Here is a 22,163-nt window from a genome sequence, read left to right on the forward strand (position 1 = left end):
CGTTCTACTCCACAAATGAGGGAAATCATTTGGCATTTGTCTGAATTCGCCTAGCTTATTTCACTGAGCATAATGTCCTCCAGCTCCATCCATGTTGTTGCAAATGGTGATGGCTGGATAGTATTCCATTGTACATATGTACCATATCTTCTTTATCCATTCATCTACAGATAGACACTTAGGTTACTTCCATATCTTGGCTATTGTAAACAGTGCTGCGATAAACATAGGGGTGCATCTGTCTTTGAATCTGAGAAGTTGTATTCTTTGGGTATGTTCCAAGGAGTGGGATTCCTGGGTCAAATGGTATTTCTATGTTTAGCTTTTTGAGGAACCTCCATATTGCTTTCCACAATGGTTGAACTAGCTTACATTCCCACCAGCAGTGTAGGAGGGTTCCCCTTTCTCTGCATCCTCGCCAGCATTTGTTGTTCTTAGTCTTTTCGATGCTGGCCATCCTTAACTGGTGTGAGGTGATATCTCATTGTGGTTTTAATTTGCATTTCCCAGATGATTAGTGATGTGGAGCATCTTTTCATGTGTCTGTTGGCCATCTGAATTTCTTCTTTGGAGAACTGTCTCTTCATATTGTCTGCCCATTTGTTAATTGGGTTATTTGCTGTTTGGGTATTGAGGCCTGTAAGTTCTTTATATTTTGGATGTTCACTCCTTTTTGGATATATCATTTACAAATATTTTACAAATATATTCTCCCAGTACATTGTTCTGAAGGTTATTTAGGAGTGTTGTGAATCACATACCTTCCTTGGTTTTTATCAGTACATAAACTAGTCTCATTTAAGTATTTTATATTTTAGTTTTCTTGAGAAACAGCTTTGTGATTTCATTTTGGTATTTGGATCAGAAAACTTTATCATTGTAAATTACTTTTTTTGGAAAATGTAGTATTTAAATACCAGAATTTAACTGGGAAATGACATCAAGGTGAAGTGATCTTTATACCTCAATTACAAGTATTAAAAAAAAATCTTTTAAGACAGAATAGTAAGTGCTCAAATGAAGATGAGCTCAATTATTAATCTGTTTTATTTAGCCTTCTGGATTTCTTATAAATTTGTGTAAATCTTTCTGAAAAATCAGTGTTTTTCGTCCTAATTATTTTTCCCATTCTAATATGTCACAATTTACTAATCTTTAGTAATTGTTTCCCTTAGGATTACATATGTATATTTTTTAATTGAGCTGTAATTGATGTATTAGTTTCAGTTATACGACATAATTTGATATTAATTTATATTGCAAAATGATACCACAGTAAGTCTAGTTAAAGTCTGACACCATACCTAGTTACAAAAAATTTTTCTTCTGATGATAACTTTCAAGATCTCTCCTAGTAACTTTAGAACTTTGAAAACAGTATTAGCTATAGTAATCATGCTATACATTATATCCCAAAATCTTATTTATTTTATAACTGGAAGTTTGTGCCTTCTGACCTACTTTCACCCAATTTGCATACCGGCATTCCCTTCCTCTGGCAACTGTTCTCTGTGTGTGTGTGGTTTTTAATTTTGCTTTGTTTTTTAAGTTCCACATATAAGTGAGAGCTTCCTTATTTGTAACTTGGAGGTATGTGTCTAGCACAAAATTCATTCTTCTAAAGCACTGAAAGGATTTAGTTACTTAGGAAAAAGATATAGTATGTATATATTTAGAGATGTATACATACATAGAGAGATCTCTATCTTAAGCAAATAAAATAACTCTCCATTTGTTCTATTTAGAAATTGAGCTACAGCAGTTGAAACTTTGAGTTACATAAGTTTATTTAAATTCATGAAGCATGAAAATGAAGCATCTTTAAGATGTGTCTTGACCCTAGGTATTATTGTATTCTTACTAATTTGTTCCTTTTCAGGTTGGAGGCTCCCTGGTATTTTTTTGCAGTCAGTGCATAAATTAATGCATATTGATTCCTAACTAGCTGCTAATAAATTACTAACACGTTTCTATCATGTTTAATTTTCTTATACATGACTTTCACTGTTCTATTACACTTCTCCAAAACATTGAGATTTCTACCTAGTACTCTTTCCTGTCAGTTACAAACTTTCTTTTCTGAGTTACCACTTATTCACATTGCCCATTGTTCTCCCCTATGAATCTTTGACTACTTGAAATATGTTGTTTTAGTTGTATCAGAACATAAAATCTCATACTTACATCTTTGCTATCCTAGATGTTGTTGTTATCACATAAAATATTTTTTCATAATTAAGTAAACCACTGTGTTGTAACAAATTCTGTGTATAAGCTACATAGAATAAGTGTGTTGATGTACATAGAATGTATGCATTAAGACATATTGGAGTGATATGGAGACAGCTGTGATATATGGCCCCTAAAATGTGAAACACAATAGTTCTCTGAGATTTAAACTGATAAAGTTCATTCTAACAAGGATTATGTTTAGCTGTCTCTGGAATAAATGAAATTTTTTGCGTGTAAATTAACTTTTATTAGTTATAGTACAAATTAACTGTTAAGATAGTTTAGGGATATGGGAGATAGGACTAAAATGTAATTGAAATTTAGTGTAGATATTTATCTGATCAGTTAGTTGTATTTGGAAGGGAAGTGGAAGGGAAAAAAAGAGAGATTTAGGTTAGACTGTTATATGGAGAGGTAAGTACAAAGAGCTAAAAGTTGACATTGCCCATCCAAGCACTGTCTGTAGTAAAGGATACCCTCTTCTACTCTTGGACTGATTATTATTCTATTTTACATCATTCTTGTTTACCAAGTAATATTTTGATTTAAGTACCTTCCTAAGGAAAAGATTGTACTTTTGCTCATCCATGTATTCCTCACTAATTGATAGCTAATATTGGTCATTTTTATTTTTAAATAATACATTTGCATTGTGGTTTATGTGTCAATGTCAGTGAGCTTGATTAATAATAAGTCTGTCCCTAAGAACAGCAGTGTGCTTATAAAAACAGATTTATGAGTTTATAACATTGATAATAGACTAGGCATCTTGGCCATTTCACCAGGATAAAGGCCACACACACATCATGGCTTTAGAAGGTAATCAGCAGCAGTACATGGTAAAAATAAGTGTTTGGTTTGTATTGAAGCAACCCAAGGATTTTATGATTCCGACATTATACAGTCTAACTTAAAGTCTATCTCAAGGTCTTGTTCAATTTCTGTCTTTTCTATGGAACTTCTCTGATTAGACTTCTATGCAGAGGTTACTCAAGATAATATCCTGAAAAATCTCTGTGCTCCCTAAAATGCTATATTTTTCTCTAAAACACTTATGTGTTATTTTGTTTATTGGCATTTCCTCTCTACATATACATCCATACACGGTAGGATTGTGAGCTCCATAGGTAGGGAGTTTGTAAATATACTGCTGTATCTCTTTTACCATTACTAGTACATATCAGGCTCTCAGTAAGCATTGGTTGAATGAATGGATTTATTTAATTCTGAATCTTCTTTACTTGGCTCTTCTGTTTGTAAGTTGTAGTCAGTATAAAATAACTTAATTTTTGTAGTGTTTGATGTGATAAATCCGTGTCCATCACCACTGGAAGCTTCTTGGGGTAAGGACCCTATTTTGTACTACTACCTCTCTCACAAAATCTCACTATGCCTGATTGTCAAGTTTAGGCTCTTGATTCAGATAGAACATGAATTTGAGTTGGGCTCAGCCAATTATGTAGTGTTTTGAAACTATATAACTTTTCCAAACCTTTATTTCTCCATCTACTGTGGTAAAAATCATTGTTTTGAGGATATACTAGGTAGTGTTATTTGAGTACATGCAAGATAGGTTATTTGAAAATTGAGAGAATGCATAACATGGTCCCTCGTATATAGTAAGCTTGATAAAATTTAGCCATTGTCATTATGTAGATGAGGAAAGCATTGATTGATTCATTCCTTTCTGTTACTTACCTAATAATTTTCAAAAAGAAAAAAAAACCAGGTCTGTATACCAGTCATCTCATTTTATATCACATCTAAATATGCCATGGATATATGAGAGGTTGTTTTCTAATTTTCTGTTCAAGACTTTCCTTATTGTGCTCTTATCAGTGTGATTCCTGTTTTATGAATGAATACCATTGTTTACCAACTTGTGCTTCTGGACACACCAGTACTATTTCTAGGCTTAATTAGTTTGTTGCAGCCAGTGAGCTTTCCCAGTGTTTTGGTTTTGGCTCCTCTCTTTCATGACTATGAGTGTAGTTTTTTTCACTTTCCTCTTCTTCCCATTCTCTCATCACAACCCTGCTTTAGTTTTGTCCAAGCAGACATATCCATCCTATTCTGTCTTCCCTTTTCTTTACTTAATATTATCTAACTTTCATATATATGTGAATTTTTCATACATATATATCATACATTTTTCAGAGCCTGCCTTCTCCATTAAGAATCTCATCCTAGTATTTATGACTGGATCTGGAAACATTTAATATATTATGTTCTCTCAACTGTGCTATAACGTTTAGAAATGGTTTACACTTCTAATAAATGTAAAAGGTTACAAATACTAATCTATCCTGACTTTAAATCCTGTCATTTATAATTTTAGAATCTAGCAACTTTAATAAAATCTTCATACTGCGTAGTGGGACTCCCCTCCCCCTTTGCCACTTTCCCTGTCTTGCTCTCAGAATACTGTAAGTTGGCATATACCTCCTAAGTAAGAGATTAGAGGGAGATTCCTTCTTGTAGAAATTCATATTTTCCATAGGAAAAAATACTTTGACATTTTGAGAGTTCTTCACTAAAACAGTGAGCACTTTCATCCTGCAGTGAGGCTGGCACCATTCATTTTCCAGTCATATTTTTTGTTCCTCTTTTATATAAACTTAATGGCTAAAGCATGCTAGACATTTGAGGAAAACTTCCAACGTGAGGGAGAGAAAACATATAGGGAAAAAACAACACCCAAGAAATTTCAAAGCACAGTTTTAAAAACCTAAGGGGAAAAAGATCCTCAAATACATTCAGAGATGAGAAAATATTTCATCATTAAAAAGAATGTGCTGGTTCAGATCTTAAAAATATGTTCAAGTAACATGACAATTGGCTCCTTCATCCAAAATCAGCTTTGTCAAGGTTATAAGGGAAAATTACAGGTTCAGAACATATAGTGAAAAACTCCTAAGATAGAAGAGAGAATTTTCAACTGGTATGTGAAATGGGAGCTTTGATTTGGGGCTGATTTGGGGTGTCCTGCTTTGGCTATGGGAGGAAAAAATAAGAAAACTATTAAAATTCTGCACTTCTCTCCTTTGAACCAAAGTTGCGTAACCTCTCCATACCTGCAGTGTCTTAGAATGCTCATGCAGGTTTCCTCAGGAAGTCAAACCAGGGTGGTGCCCTTTCCTTCTCAGAGAATGAAAAATATGAACTATTGCTTCCCTACTTTATATTCACCAAATTCCTAGTACTGATAAATTGTAGTCTAAGGAGACTCTAACATTGATGACACTTTTCTCTGTGAACAAAGAGTGAAGTTCCCTTCCCAAGGAATGATGCTTTGAGAAAAGAGATTGATTATAGTTTTTTGCTGCCTGGAACTTTCCACCTTGGGTGTTGTCTATCCCAAGGTGCTTGCTGTTAATGGGGGTGACAGACTGTGGTCTGGCAACCTCAGATTGCTTGAGTGAGTTTTCCTAGAAGAAAATGAACACACAGGCCAAATTAATGACATTCCAAATAATAGGAAAGGAAAAAAATTGAAAAATGGAGAGAAATTATTTGAAGGAATAAAGGGGATGGATTTTCCAGAATTAGAGTGGACTGGATAAATATTTTTAGGTGAAAGAGGCCCACGATGAGTCAAGGGAGAAATAAGACAAAACTCACCATGCACATTAAAGTGAATATAACTACCAAAGAGAAAGAAAAATCTATAATCTTCTAGAGATGGGAAAGAAAGAAGGCACAAAGAAATGAAGAATTAGATTGACATCACATTTTTTTTCAGTAACAGTTCTGAAGAGATGCAAGCAGAAAATTCATTAGCATTTTCAAAAGTTCAAAGGGAAAGAACTTGGAATTTTTTATCTAGCCAAACTGTCATTCTTATATAAAGACATAATAAAAAATGTTACGCATATTAGTCTCAGAAGGTCTGCTACATAAATTCTCACATTAGCAGTAGCTTTAGATGAAGTACTGAAGTAAAGTGATAAATTTTTTTTAAAGCTGAGACATATGAAATAGAGATAATAAAATACCTTGGTGTAAAGTTTTTTGTTTTCTTCCTTAAAAGAATACAGCTAACACCAAAGAATAAGACCAACAATATGTCCATAATAACCCTGATTTATAAAAGCCTATGTGAGCATGTTTCAACTTGTATGTTGAAAGAACATTTCTTAAAAATGTCCATTAAGCTTCAGACGTAACTTTTATACATTATTTTAAAAAATCATAAGCATTGATATCCCAAAAATGTGTAGTTGGTATAAGAACTTTCAGACATGCATTCTCACTTCCTGTTCTTCTTGGACAAGAAACAGATACTTCAAAGAGGCAAACTGTTAATAGAAAGAGATGTAGTAATGGCAGAGAGGAAGGAAGTGGCTGACAAAGATACTATAACAATATTATAAATGTAATCTATACACAAGGAAAACATGAACATAGAAATACAAGATATAACAAAAGAACCAAATAAACATTTAGAGGTGAAAAATACATCTGGAAATGAAAAATTCACTGTATGGGCTTAACAGCATATTAGACATGGCAAAAGGAAATATCAATGATCTTAATGTAAAAATATAAACTATACAAAATAAAGCACAAAGAGTAAAGACTGGAGGGGAAAACAGTCTTAGTGACCTGTAGAATTATATCAAACATTCTAAAATGTGCAATTTGAGTACCAGCAAATGGCAGCCAGAGAAAATATTCAATGAAGCAGTGTCTAAACTTTCCCTATTTGGAAGTACCTAATAAACTGTCAGATTCAAGAAGCTCAAAGAATCACAAGATCAGAATACACACAAAAACACCCAAAAATCACATACCAAGGCACAAGGCACATTTACCATCCATGTCATTGTAAATGGTAGGATCTGTTTTTTTCTTACAGCTGAGTAATATTCCATTGTGTATATGTACCATACCTTCTTTATCCATTCATCTACTGATGGACTCTTACGTTGCTTCCATTTCTTGGCTATTGTAAATAGTGCAGTGATAAACATAGGGGTGCATCTGTCTTTTTCAACCTGGAATGCTGCATTCTTAGGGTAAATTCCTAGAAGTGGAATTCCTGGGTCAAATGGTAAGTCTATTTTGAGCATTTTGAGGAACCTCCACACTGCTTTCCACAATGGTTGAACTAATTTACATTCCCACCAACAGTGTAGGAGGGTTCCCCTTTGTCCACAACCTCGCCAACATTTGTTGTTGTTTGTCTTTTGGATGGTAACCATCCTTACTGGTGTGAGTGATACTTCATTGTGGTTTTAATTTGCATTTCTCTGATAACTAGCAATGTGGAGCATCTTTTCATGTGTTTTCTGACCATCTGAATTTCTTATTTAATAGAGAACTGTTCAGCTCCTCTGCCCATTTTTTAACTGGATTATTTGCTTTTTGTTTGTTGAGGTGTGTGAGCTCTTTATATATTTTGGATGTCAACCCTTTATTGGACCTGTCATTTATGAATATATTCTCCCATACTGTACGGTACCTATTTGTTTTATTGATGGTGTCCTTTGCTGTACAGAAGCTTTTCAGCTTGATATAGTCCCACTTGTTCATTTTTGCTTTTGTTTCCCTTGCCTGGGGAGATATGTTCAAGAAGAGGTCACTCATGTTTATGTCTAAGAGATTTTTGCCTATGTTTTTTTCTTAGAGTTTATGATTTCATAACTTACATTCAAGTCTTTGATCCATTTAGAATTTACTTTTGTGTATGGGGTTAGACATTGATCCAGTTTCATTCTCTTACATGTAGCTGTCCTGTTTTGCCAGCACCATCTGTTGAAGAGACTGTCATTTCCCCATTGTATGTCCATGGCTCCTTTATCAAATATTAGTTGATCATATATGTTTGGGTTAATGTTTGGAGTCTCTATTCTGTTCCGTTGGTCTGTGGCTCTGTTCTTGTGCCAGTACCAAATTGTCTTGATTACTGTGGCTTTGTAGTAGAGCTTGAAGTTGAGGAGCGAGACCCCTCCACACTTTATAATACCTTCTCAGGATTGCTTTGGCTATTAGGGGTCTTTGGTGTTTCCATATGAATTTTTGAACCATTTGTTCCAGTTCATTGAAGAATCTTGCTGGTAATTTGAGAGGGATTGCATCAAATCTGTAAATTGCTTTTTGCAGGATGGCTATTTTGACGATATTAATTCTTCCTAGCCAAGGGCATGGGATGAGTTTCCATTTGTTAGCGTCCTCTTTAATTTTTCTTAAGAGTGTCTTACAGTTTTCAGGGTATAGGTCTTTCACTCCCTTGGTTAGGTTTATTCCTAGGTGTTTTATTCTTTTTGATGCTACTGTGAATGGAATTGTTTTCCTGATTTCTCTTTCTATTAGTTCATAGTTAGTGTATAGGAAAGCCACAGATTTCTGTGTGTTAATTTTGTATCCTGCAACTTTGCTGAATTCTGATATTAGTTCTAGTAATTTTGGAGTGGAGTCTTTAGGGTTTTTTTTATGTATAATATCATGTCATCTGCAAATAGTGACAATTTAACTTCTTCTTTACCAGTCTGGGTTCCTTGTATTTCTTTGTTGTGTGTAATTGCCGTGGCTAGGACCTCCAGTACTATGTTGAAAAGCAGTGGGGAGAGTGGGCATCCCTGTCTTGTTCCCGATCTCAGAGGAAAAGCTTTTAGCTTCTCGCTGTTCAGTATGATGTTGGCTGTGGGTTTATCATATATGGCCTTTATTATGTTGAGGTACTTGCCCTCTATGCCCATTTTGTTGAGAGTTTTTATCATGAATGGATGTCAAATTTTGTTGAATGCTTTTTCAGCATCTATGGAGATCATCATGTGGTCTTTGTCTTTCTTTTTGTTTATATGATGGATGATGATGGATTTTCAAATGTTGTACCATCCTTTCATCCCTGGGATGAATCCCACTTGATCATGGTGTATGATCCTTTTGATGTATTTTTGAATTCGGTTTGCTAATATTTTGTTGAGTATTTTTGCATCTACGTTCATCAGGGATATTGGTCTGTAATTTTCTTTTTTGGTGGGGTCTTTTCCTGGTTTTGGTATTAGGGTGATGTTGACTTCATAGAATGAGTTTGGGTGTATTCCCTCCTCTTCTATTTTTTGGAAAACTTTAAGGAGAATGGGTATTATGTCTTCTCTGTATGTCTGATAAAATTCTGAGGTAAATCCATCTGGCCCGGGGGTTTTGTTCTTGGGTAGTTTTTTGATTACCACTTCAATTTCATTGCTGGTAATTGGTCTGTTTAGATTTTATGTTTCTTTCTGGGTCAGTCTTGGAAGGTTGTATTCTTCTAGGAAGTTGTTCATTTCTCCTAGGTTTTCCAGCTTGTTAGCATATAGGTTTTCATAGTATTCTCTAATAATTCTTTGTATTTCTGTGGGGATTGTTGTGATTTTTCCTTTCTCATTTCTGATTCTGATGATGTGTGTTGATTCTCTTTTTCTCTTAATTAGTCTGGCTGGAGGCTTATCTATTTTGTTTATTCTCTCGAAGAACCAGCTCTTGGTTTCATTTATTTTTTTATTGTTTTATTCTTCTCAATTTTATTTATTTCTTCTCTGATCTTTATTATGTCTCTCCTTCTGCTGACCTTAGGCCTCATTTGTTCTTCTTTTTCCAATTTTGATAATTGTGACATTAGACTATTCATTTGGAATTGCTCTTCCTTCTTTAAATATGCCTGGATTGCTATATACTTTCCTCTTAAGACTGCTTTCGCTGCGTCCCACAGTAGTTGGGGCTTTGTGTTTTTGTTGTCATTTATTTCCATATATTGCTGGATCTCCATTTTAATTTGGTCATTGATCCATTGATTATTTAGGAGCATGTTGTTAAGCCTCCATGTGTTTGTGAGCCTTTTTGCTTTCTTTGTACAATTTATTTCTAGTTTTATACCTTTGTCGTCTGAAAAGTTGGTTGGTAGGATTTCCATCTTTTGGAATTTACTGAGGCTCTTTTTGTTGCATAATAAGTGGTCTATTCTGGAGAATGTTCCATGTGCACTTGAGAAGAATGTGTATCCTGTTGCTTTTGGGTGTAGAGTTCTATAGATGTCTATTAGGTCCATCTGTTCTAGTGTGTTGTTCAGTGCCTGTGTGTCCTTACTTATTTTCTGTCTGGTGGATCTGTCCTTTGAAGTGAGTGGTGTGTTGAAGTCTCCCAAAATGAATGCATTGCATTCTATTTCCTCCTTTAATTCTGTTAGTATTTGTTTCACATATGTTGGTGCTCCTGTGTTGGTTGCTTATATATTTATAATGGTTATGTCTTCTTGTTGGACTGAGCCCTTTATCATTATGTAATGTCCTTCTTTATCTCTTGTTACTTTCTTTGTTTTGAAGCCTATTTTGTCTGATACTAGTATTGCAGTACCTGCTTTTTTCTTGCTGTTTTTTGCATGAAATATCTTTTTCCATCCCTTGACTTTTAATCTGTGCATGTCTTGGGGTTTGAGGTGAGTCTCTTATAAGCAGCATGTAGATGGGTCTTGCTTTTTTATCCATTCTGTTACTCTGTGTCTTTTGATGGGTGCATTCAGTCCATTTACATTTAGGGTGATTATTGAAAGATATGTACTTATTGCCTTTGCAGGCTTTAAGTTTGTGGTTACCAAAGGTTCAAGGTTAGCTTCTTTACTGTCTTACTGTCTAATTTAACTCTCTTATTGAGCTATTATAAACACTGTCTGATGATTCTTTATTTCTCTCCCTTCTTATTCCTCCTCCTCCCTTCTTCATATGTTGGGTGTTTTGTTCTGTGCTCTTTTTAGGAGTTTTGCCGTCTAGAGCAGTTCCTCTAAGATACCCTTTATAGGTGGTTTGTGAGAGGCAAATTCCCTCAACTTTTGCTTGTCTGGCAATTGTTTAATCCTTCCTTCATATTTAAATGATAGTTGTGCTGGATACAGTATCCATGGGTCAAGGCCCTTCAGTTTCATTGCATTAAATATATCATGCCATTCTCTTCTGGCCTGTAAAGTTTCTGTTGAGAAGTCTGGTGATTGCCTGATGGTTTTTCCTTTGTATGTGACCTTTTTTATCTCTCTGGCTGACTTTATTCCTCTGTCCATGTCTTTAACCTTTGCCATTTCAATTATTTTGTGTCTTGGTGTTACCCTCCTTGGGTCCCTTGTCATGGGAGTTCTGTGTGTTTCTGTGTTCTGAGAGGCCATTTCTTCCCCTAGTTTGGGGACGTTTTCAGCAATGATTTCTTCAAAGACACTTTCTATCCCTTTTTCTATCCCTTTTTCTCTCTCTCCATCTACTGGTACTCCTATGATGCAAATATTGTCCCGTTTGGATTGGTCACACAGTTCTCTTAATATTCTTTCATTCCTGGAGATCCTTTTATCTCTCTCTGCATCAGCTTCTCTGCATTTCTGTTCTCTGTTTTCTAGTCCATTAATGGTCTCTTGCTTCTTGTCCATTCTGCTTTGAAGTCCTTCCAGGATTGTTTTATTTCTGTATTCTCCCTCCTTAGTTCTTGCATATTTCTCTGCAAGTCCATCAGCATGGTTATGACTTTTGTTTTGAATTCTTTTTCAGGAAGATTGGTTAAATCTACCTCCCCAGAATCCTTCTCAGGAGAGGATGTTGAAGGTGTCTGGGTTAGCCTGGTCTGAATCAATTTTTTTTGCCTTTTCATGTTGATAGATGCAGTGGTATGCTATTGACTCATCTGTCAGCTGGGGGAGCCGAGATCTTTTCCACTTGCTCCTGGCCTTTCTTTACTGGGACAACCGCGATCCCTAGTGGCTTGTGTTGGGCAGTTGCGCATAGACTCAGTCTGTTTCTTGCCCATCCGCTATGGAGGAAGCTCCCTTGCCCTGGGTGTGGCCAGCCTCAGGCCGCTGCTCTGCTATGGCGGGATGCTCAAGTGGGAACAGATGGGGGAGCTGTTTATCGCCGTGACGGGTCTCAGAGCTGCTGTCCAGAGGGTTAGGCTACCCGGAGATCCCTAGGATTTCCAGCTGCTGGGCTAAGTGTCCCGGGCTGCTTTTGTCGAGCTGTGGGGTCCCTGTCCCTTTAAGACTTTCAAAATGCACTTGCTTTTCTTTGTCCAAGGGGCGCCAACCATGGGGACCCACTCACAGGTCTTACTGTCCTGTTTCCCTAGTTTCCAGCACCCCACGCCTGGGTGCGGATGGCTAGGGCTGGGTATTTAGCAGCCCTGGGCTCCCTCTCCCTCCCCGCTCCGACTCCTCTCCTTCCGCCGGGAGCTGGGGTGTGGGGCGCTCGGGTCCTGCCAGGCCAGGGCTTATATCTTACCCCCTTCACGAGGCGCTGGGTTCTCGCGGGAATGGATGTGGTCTGGCTGTTGTCCTGTATCTCTCTTTTAGGGATAGTTGTATTTGTTGTATTTTCAGAAATATATATGTTTTTGGGAGGAGATTCCCACTGTCCTACTCTGCCGCCATCTTGGCTCCGCCCCTCATTTTGTTTTTATATGGAATGATGTCTCTATATAAAAGTATTAAAAGAAAACTCAACTTAGAATACTTAATACAGGAAGGCTAACTTTTAAAGTGAGGAAAAGTAAAGATTTTACAGGTAAACATAAACTGAATGGATTCATCATTAGCAGACATGAACAATAGGAAGAGTTAATGGTCTTTTGGCAGACAGAAAATTATACCAGATGAAAATGTGAATCTACATAAAGGAATGAAAACTGCCATAAATAACTTGTTGTGAAACAGGAGATCTATTAAATGCTTTTCAGTTTTTTAGTTTCTTTAAAAAGGCATTGACTGCTTAAAACAATAATAATCTGCTGTTGGTTTTCTAATGTTTAAAACTAAGTATATAGTAACATTAGTAAAAAGAACAGGAGGGAGGAATGGAAGTATATATACTATTAAGGATAATACATTAGGAGGTGAAAAAAGATAGCAGCATGAGAAGTGGGACAGAAAACTCCTCCCAAAACCACAGGTAACATGAAAATACAGGAAATGCAACTAAACTTGAAAGAGTGACTGGAAGGAGAACTGCTACAGACAGCCTACATCTGGGGAAAGAGAAGACCTCACTGAAAAGGTAAAGTAGGAACCCAAGCCCTTCCTGTACCCCAGTTCATGGGTAGGAGGAGGAGAAATGGAACGGGGAGGTTGAAGAAGCACAAGACTGCTTAACACCCACCACTAGAGAGATCTGCTCCAGGAGCACAAACTCACATTACATGCTGCTCTGGAAATTAGGGTGGTTGGAAAGCAAAGACAGGCAGAATACTCGGACAGACTGAGATTCCAACTTGCTTGTGGAGAACAGGTACCAACAACTAGCTGCTCCAGCACAAAAGAAAGGGAGAAACTTAGAAAGACTTCCTAATAGCAAGAGAACAGCTAAAGGGGAAGGGATTGCACAGAGCTTGCTGCTCAGGAGAAAGGACAGGTGGGCAAAATCGTCCTGGCACACACAGTCCAGCAGGTTAGAAACTTTACGTGCTTTAGGCACTCCAGCTGACGATGCAGTGCCAAGGTCCCCCACTACAGTGTGCAGAATGCCACTCCTTCCTTCCATTGAGCACCAGTTCACAAATCTGCTGCCCTGCCACTGTGCCATGTCAGCCAGAGCGCTGCCCCAACAATGGCAGCTACAGGGGCATAATGCAGAGGCTCCTCCATGAGTGTGTGGCACACTGGCCCTGGCAATGGAGGTAGGCACTGCAGCTGGGAAGCAGGAAAGATGTCTTTGCTCCTGGCAGGCACCAGCACTCCTCACCAGTGATCCCCGACATTGGTCCAGGTGCTGGGCACCTTCAGAGAGTACAGCTTCTGGGCACTATAATGCAGTGCCTACACCAAGTTATTATTCCATAGTAATCACTTGAAATACGAAACGGCGAAAGAATATTCTACAATTCAAAATCTCTCAAACAGCAGAAAGAGAGCTAAGGGAAACTGAAATCACCAATCTTCTTGATAAAGATTTCAAAATAAAAATCATAAACATGTTCACAGAGCTACAGAAAAATATTCAAGACCTCAGGGAGGACTTCAAGAAAGAGAGAAACTTTGAAAAATACAGTATATGAAATGAAACATACAATGGAGGGATTTAAAAGGAGATAAGATGAGATAGAGGAGATGGTAACTGAAATAGAAATTAGAGAACAGTAATACAAAAAAGCTGAGGAACAGAAAAAAAGGATCTCTAGGAATGAAAGAATAATAAGAGAATTCTGTGACCAATCCAAATGGACCAGTATTTGCATTATGAGAGTATCAAAAGGAGAAGAAGAGAGAAAAAGGGATAGAAAGTCTCTTTGAGGAAATAATTGCTGAAAACTTCCCCACTTTGGTGAAGGATACAGTCTCCCAAGCTGTGTAAGTACGCAGATGTCCCAACATAAGGGACACAAGGAAGACAACACCAAGATATATAATAATTAAAATGGCACAAAGATCAAGAATAAGGACAGACTTTGAAAAGCAGCTAGAGATAGAAAAAAGATACCATACAAAGGAAAACCCATCTGGTTATCATCAGACTTCTCAGCTGTGTGTGCCAGCACGATTTTGCCCACCTGTCCTTTCTCCTGAGCAGCAAGCTCTGTGCAATCCTTGCCCCTTTAGCAGTTATCTTGCTATTGGGAAGTCTTTCTAAGTGTCTGTCTTACAGGCCAGAAGGGAGTGGCATTATATATTCAACACAGTGAAACAGAAGGGCCTCGAACCAAGATTACTCTACCTGGCAAGATTATCACTTAAATTTGAAGGAGGGATTAAACAATTTCCAGATAAGCAAAAGTTGTGGGAATTTATCTCCCACAAATCGTCTCTACAGTGTATTTTAAAGAGACTGCTCTAGATGGAAGTCATCCTGAGACTAAGTAGCTGTCACCAGAGAAAATAAAACCATAGTAAGGAAGTTGACCAATTAATTTACTAAGCAAATGCAAAATCAAATAAACTACCCAGAAAGTCAGTCAAGGGATACACAAACAGTACAGAATATGACACCTAATATATAAAGAGTGAAGGAGGAAGAAAAGGGGGAAAAAAACCTTTAGATTATGTTTGAAATAGTGTAATAAGCAAGCTCAGTTAAACTATTAGATAGTAAAGAAGCAGCCCTTGAAACTTTGGTAACCACAAATCTAAAGCCTGCAGTGGCAGTAGGTACATATCTATCAATAATCACCCTAAATGTAAATGAACTGAATGCACCAAACAAGGGACAGAGTTACAGAATGGATAAAAAGGCAAGATCCATCTATATGCTGCCTACAAGAGACTCACATCAAACCCAAAGACATACAGAGACTCAAAGTGAAGGGATGGAAAAAGATATTTCATGCAACGAATAGGGAGAAAAAAGCAGGAGTTGCAGTACTTGTATCAGACAAAATAGAATTCAAAACAAAGAAAGTAACAAGAGACAAACAAAGACATTACACAATGATAAAGGGGTCAGTCCAGCAAGAGGATATAACCATAATAAATATCTATGCACTCAACAAAGGAGGAGCACTTAAGTATGTGAAACAAATACTAACAATTAAAGGGGAAAATACAATGCAGTGTATTCATTTTAGGAGACTTCAACACACCACTCACTCCAAAAGACAGATCAACCAGACAGAAAATAAGTAAGGATACAGAGGCACTGAACAACACATTAGAACAGATGGCCTGAACAGACATCTATAGAACACCACTCAAAAGCAACAAGATACACATTCTTCTCAAGTGCACATGGAATGTTTTCCAGAATAGACCACATACTAGGCCACAAAAAGAGCCTCAGTGCATTCAAAAAGATTGAAATTGTACCAACCAATTTCTCAGACCACAAATATATGAAACAAGAAATAAACTGTGGAAAGAAAACAAAAAGCCCACAAACTCATGGAGCCTTAACAACATACTCCTAAATAACCAGTGGATCAATGATAAAAATAGAGATCAAGCAATATTTGGAAACAAATGAAAACAAAAACTCAACACCCCAAAAGCTGTGGGATGCAGCAATGGCCATTCTAAGAGGGAAGTATATTGCAATACAGGCTTACATCAAAAAAGAAGAAGAATCCCAAATGAACAGTCTAAATTCATAATCAAAGAAACTAGAAAAAGAAGAACAAATGAGGCCCAACATCAGTAGAAAGAGAGGCATAATAAAGATCAGAGCAGATATAAATAAAATGAAAAGGAAAAATGCAATAGAAAAAAATCAATGAAACCATGAGCTAGTTTTTCGAGAAAATAAATAAAGTAGATAGAACCCTAGCCAGACTTACCAAGAAAAACAGAGTGTACACATGTAAACCAAATCATAACTAAAAAAGATAAATCACTACAGACACCACAGAATACAAAGATTATTAGAGATACTCAGAAATTGTATACTAACAAATTGGATAACCTAGAAGAAATGAACAACTTTCTAGAAAAAGACAACCTTCCAAGTCTGACCCAGGAAGAAACAGAAAATTTTAACAGATCACTAGTCAGCAATGAAATTGAATTTGTAATAAAAAAACTATCTAAGAACAAAATTCCTGGACCAGACGGCTTCACCACTGAATTTTATCAAACATTTAAAGACACCCTAATGCCCATCCTATTTAAAATTTTCCAAAAATTAGAAGAGGGCGTACTTCCAAACTCATTCTATGAGGCCAGCATCGTTCTAATACCAAAACCAGGAAAAGACACCACACAAAAGTCCTCATCAAAATATTAGCAAACCGAATTCAAAAAAGGTCATCTATCATGATCAAGTGGGATTTATTACAGGGATACTAGGATGTTAAAATATTTGAAAATCCATCAATATCATATACCACATCAATAAAAATGACAAAAACCACATGATCATCTCAATAGATGCTTAAAAAGCATTTGACAAAATTCAACATCCATTCATGATAAAGACTCAACAAAATGCGTATAGAGGTCAAGTACCTCAGCATAATATAAGTCATATACAACAAACCCACAATCAATATCATACTCAACAGCGAAAAGCTGAAAGGTATTCCTCTAAGGTTGGGAAGAAGACAAGAATGCCCACTCTCCCTACTTTTATTAAACATGGTACTGGAGGTCTTAGCCACGGCAATCAAACACAAAGAAATAAAAGGCATCAGATTGGTAAGGAAGAAGTTAAACTATCACTGTTTGCAGATGACATGATATTGTACATAAAAACCCTAAAGAATCCACCCCAAAACTACTAGAACTAATACTGAATTCAAAGATGCAGGATAGAACATTAGTACACAGAAATCTGTGACATTAATACTCTCGATGATCAAGCAGAATGAGTAATCAGGAAAACAATTCCATTCACAATTACATCAAAAGAATAAAATACATAGGAATAAAACTAAAGGAGCAGGTGAAAGACCTACACTCTTAAAATTACAAGATAGTCATGAGAGAAATCAAAGAAGACATCAATAAATGGAAGTACATCCCGTGCTCATGGATGTAAAAAATTCATAATGTCAAAATGGCCATCCTGCCTAAAGCAATCTATAGGTTCAGTGCAATCTGTATCAAAACACCAACAACATTTTTCAAGGAACTAGAGCAAATAGTTCTAAATTTCATATGGAACCATAAAAGACCCTGAATAGCCAAAGCAATCCTGTGAAGGAAGAATAAAGCTGGAGGGATTATTTTCTCCAACTTCAAGCTCTTCTACAAAACCACAGTAGTCAAGACAACTTGGTACTGGCACAAGAAGAGACCCATAGATCCATGGAACTGAATAGAGAACCCAAATATAAACCCAAGCATATGTGGTCAATTAATATACAATAAAGGAGCCGTGGATATACAGTGGGGAAATGACAGCCTCTTCAACAACTGGAGTTGGCAGAACTGGACAGCTACTTTTAAGAGAATGAAACTGGATTATTGTCTAATTCCATACACAAAAGTAAACTCAAAATGGATCAAAGACCTGAATGTAAGGCATGAAACTATAAAATTCTTAGAAGAAAACATAGGCAAAAATCTCTTGAACATAATTATGGGGAAATTTTTCCTGAACACATCTCCTTGGGCAAGGGAAACAAAAACAAAAATGAACACATGGGACTACATCAAACTAAAAAGCTTCTCTACAGCAAAGGACACCATCAGTAGAACAAAAATGCATCCTACATTATAACATATCTGACGAGGGACTAACATCCAGAATACATAAAGAACTCTCACACCCCAATACCCAAAAAGCAAATAGCCCTTTTAAACAGTGGGTGCAGGATGATGAACAGACACTTCTCCAAAACTGAAATTCAGATAGCCAACAGGCACTTGAAAAGATGCTCCACATAGCTAATTATCTGGGAAGTGCGAATTAAAACCACAATGAGATGTCACTCACACCAGTTAGAATGATCAGCAATCCAAAAGGCAGGGAACAATAAGTGCTGACGAGGTTGCGGAGAAAGGGGAACCCTTCTACACTGCTTGTGGGAATATAAACTAAACCATTGTGGAAAGCAATATGGAGGTTCTTCAAAAAACTAAAAATAAAAATACTATTTGACCCAGGAATTCCACGCCTAAGAATTAACCCTAAAAATGCAGGAGCCCTCTTTCTGAAGACATGCACCCCTATGTTTATTGCAGCACTAATAACAATAGCCAAGAAATGGAAGCAATCTAAGTGTCCATTACTAGATTAATTGATAAAGAGTGGTATATATACACAATGGAATATTATTCAGCCATAAGAAGATAACCAATCCTACCATTTGCACCAATGGGGATGGAGCTAGAGGGTTTTATGCTCAGTGAAATAAGCCTGGTGGAGAAAGACGAGTACCAAATGATTTCCCTCATTTGTGGAGTATAACAACTTAGCAAAACTGACCGAACAGAAGAGCAACAGATTCACAGACTCCAAGAAGAGACTAACAGTTATCAAAGGGAATTTGATTTGGAAGGTGGGTGGGCAGGGAGCGAGAAGCAGATTAAAGGGAACTGTGATTAACACATCATGTATGGGAGTCCCGGGAAAAGCAGTACAGAGAAGACAATTAGTGACTCTATAACATCTTACTATGCTGATGGACAGTGACTGCAGTGGGGTGGGGGTGGGGGGCTTGATAATATTGATGAATGTAGTAACTTCAGTGTTGCCCATTGAAACCTTCATAAGATTGTGTATCAATGATACCTTAAAAGAATAGAATAGTACATTATAGATCAAATGTTATATTATTTGAAGGTAGAGTGTTATAAGTTAATGATGCTTACTGAAAATCGATCAACCACTTAAAATAATAAAGAGATAAAATAATTAAGTCCTTAATGAAGATAAAAACAAATACCAAAAAATAATTGATGCCTGGCCCCTTCCCTGCTTCCACCTTCCCACTTGGTACCCAGCTGCTATACATTGTACTCTGCCTCCTCTGCTGGGCCCCAGTGGCTGTAGGCGCCAACCCCAAGCTTGGGCTTTGTGCAGCAAAGGTCAACAACCAATCAGGACCTTTGATATTCAGGAAAACTATGTTTAACCCCACTGATAGCAAGTGTTCTGTGAAGCCACTTTAAATATCATACCTGTCAAAATCAGTTTTCTCAGCTAGCAGAGGAGCTGTCACAAAAACATAAACTTAGTGTTGATGAAGACTTGTGATGGTTATTTCAAAAATATCGATGTGGGACAACACAAAATGAAAACTTAGATTGCAACAGTGGTTACAGGTGTTTAATGCATTGAATAATAAGGAATTAATTACAATATCAGAAATGTTTCAAAACAAATAATTAATGAATGTTATAGGACACAGAGAGATGGGCTTCATGTTTTGTTATTTTAAAAAAAAAAAAAAAAAAAAAACCAAACAGATATGAGGTAGAATTTGAATGTTTCTGTTTCTATGATGGGGCCTCATGGATTAATCTCTGCATCAGATTGACCCTGGCGATATTCATTATTTATATTTTATGTAGCTTATCTCTGGCTGTTGTGTTCTCTTTGTAATTGGAAAGATATGTTAAGAAATCATTTTTGGATTGAAAATGTTGCTTTCCTGGGAATGCTTGAAAAAGTATTTTCTTATAGTGAGTATCAAAACATCAACAGCACTGGGCATCAACCCAAGGTTTATTTATATTTGTGGAGTTTATGTCTGATTAAGAGGAAATTAGCTTGCCTCCTTGTGATCATTGTTAGCTTGGGTTATGGCATTGTGAATCATCTTTTAGGAATAGTCATGCTCGGGTAGATTGGGGATTCTTTAGTTTCTCTTTGCAGCTATTGAAGGTGTGATGAGAGTCACTGGGTTAAATGACTGCTATTGTGCTTCTGGCCAGCTTTCCTCTCTCTGCTCTAGATTCTGGCTTGACTGGTAGATTTTTACAAGTTTGGCACAAACCAGGAAGATCTTAAGGCTAAAAGAGGACACAGTGAAATTTTCTTTAGGCACTTTACAAATACTCTAATCTCTGCTGTACTGTTTTCAATAGTGTTTATAGTATAGACAACCAAGACATTTAGAATTGTAAAATGTATATTAGATTGCATGGAATGCAGAATTGATGATGTGTTTTGGAGCTTCCTTTTTTTTGCCTTATCCTTATTGCAGTAATGTTTTTGTGGAAACCATTAGCAAATAATCAGAGATATGACTTCCTGCTCTTCCTAGATTATTCTGATAATGAAATTGAAGAATTCATGGTAACATCTGGAAATTTAAGATGCAGATTTGAAGTGGGTAGAAGAAAATATTCCCTCTTTATTCACAGATACAGCTCTTCCAGTGTTAGTGGATTCAGATGAGAAAATCATGACCAGATATAAATGGCAGAAACAATGTTCTCTTCAGAAAAGATAAATATGATTGAAACCCACTAAATGAAACCTATTAATGGTAAAGGACCTCATCAAGCCTGAAAGAGCTTTGTTCTGACAAGAGCACAAGTTTGTTATTGCATTATCTTGCAAATCTGTTCATGAAAATTAAGAATTCATGTGGTGGGAGTGTTCTTCAACACTTTTAAAGGTATTCATGAATGTCAATTTAATATCAATTAAATTGCCTGAACATGAAGGAGAGAAAAAAAGGATGCCAAGAGATGGGAAAAAGAAAAAATGGACAAATAAGTATCAAATAGCCAAATGGTGGATTTAAGCCTAAATAAATAAATATTTTCAATAAATAGAAACTTCTCAAACACCCCTATGAAGTGGCAAAAACTGTTAGATGGGAACTAAAATAAACCCGAATGATACAACGTCTAGGAGCAAAACAAACATTAAAGATGCTGATGGATTAAGAAGTAAAAATATAAGAAGAAATTTAAATTAGAGATCAATAACAGATACCTGGAAAGTCTGCAAATATGTGTGTAGATTAAACATTTCTAAATCAGTGGTCAAAGAGCAAAATCACAAGGAAATTTAGATATACTTTTAACTGAATGAAAATGAAAATAAAATTTGTAAGATGCAGCTAAAACTGCTTAGCAGGAAATTTATAGTTTGAAATATTTGAGAAAGGAAGAAAAGACTAAAATCAGTGGTTAAGAAGCTAAATCTTGAGAATGTTTAAAAAAGAGCAAATTGAATCACAATAAGAAAGGAAATAAAGATACAAGCAGAAATCAGTGCAAGAAACAGGCAAAAGGGACTAACAAGAAATTAAAAGCTATTTCTTGGAAAATATAAATAGAATTGAAAAACCTCAAGCCTGATTAAGAAGAGAAGGTAATAATACAGTACTAAATGTAAGGGAATGAAAGGACATCACTAGGGATCTGTATTATTAGAAGAATAGAATATAAAGAACAACTCTGCTAAATAAATCTGATTACTTCCTTAAAATGGCCAATTTTGAAGGTACAGACTACAAAGCTCACTCAAAAAAAATTACCTAAATTAGCCGTACGTGTATTAAATGTAATTTATGATGAGAGGCTTTCCCACAATGAAAACTGTAGCTCCAGTTTTCACTACATGGTTTGGCTGGTGAATTCTACCAAGCCTATTTCAAGA

At 36.4% G+C, this 22,163-nt stretch overlaps 1 protein-coding gene and 1 pseudogene across 6 annotated transcripts in view; both read left to right on the top strand.

The window, feature by feature from the left end:
- Positions 1-22,163, top strand: part of JMJD1C (jumonji domain containing 1C) — a 380,729-nt gene that overhangs the window by 223,851 nt on the left and 134,715 nt on the right. The gene's annotated exons all lie outside the window — the stretch shown is intronic.
- On the top strand, positions 1,134-21,023 carry LOC140850410 (transmembrane protein 87B pseudogene; annotated as a pseudogene).

This window comes from Manis javanica, chromosome 7, assembly GCF_040802235.1.
Source record: "Manis javanica isolate MJ-LG chromosome 7, MJ_LKY, whole genome shotgun sequence".
Taxonomy (NCBI): domain Eukaryota; kingdom Metazoa; phylum Chordata; class Mammalia; order Pholidota; family Manidae; genus Manis; species Manis javanica.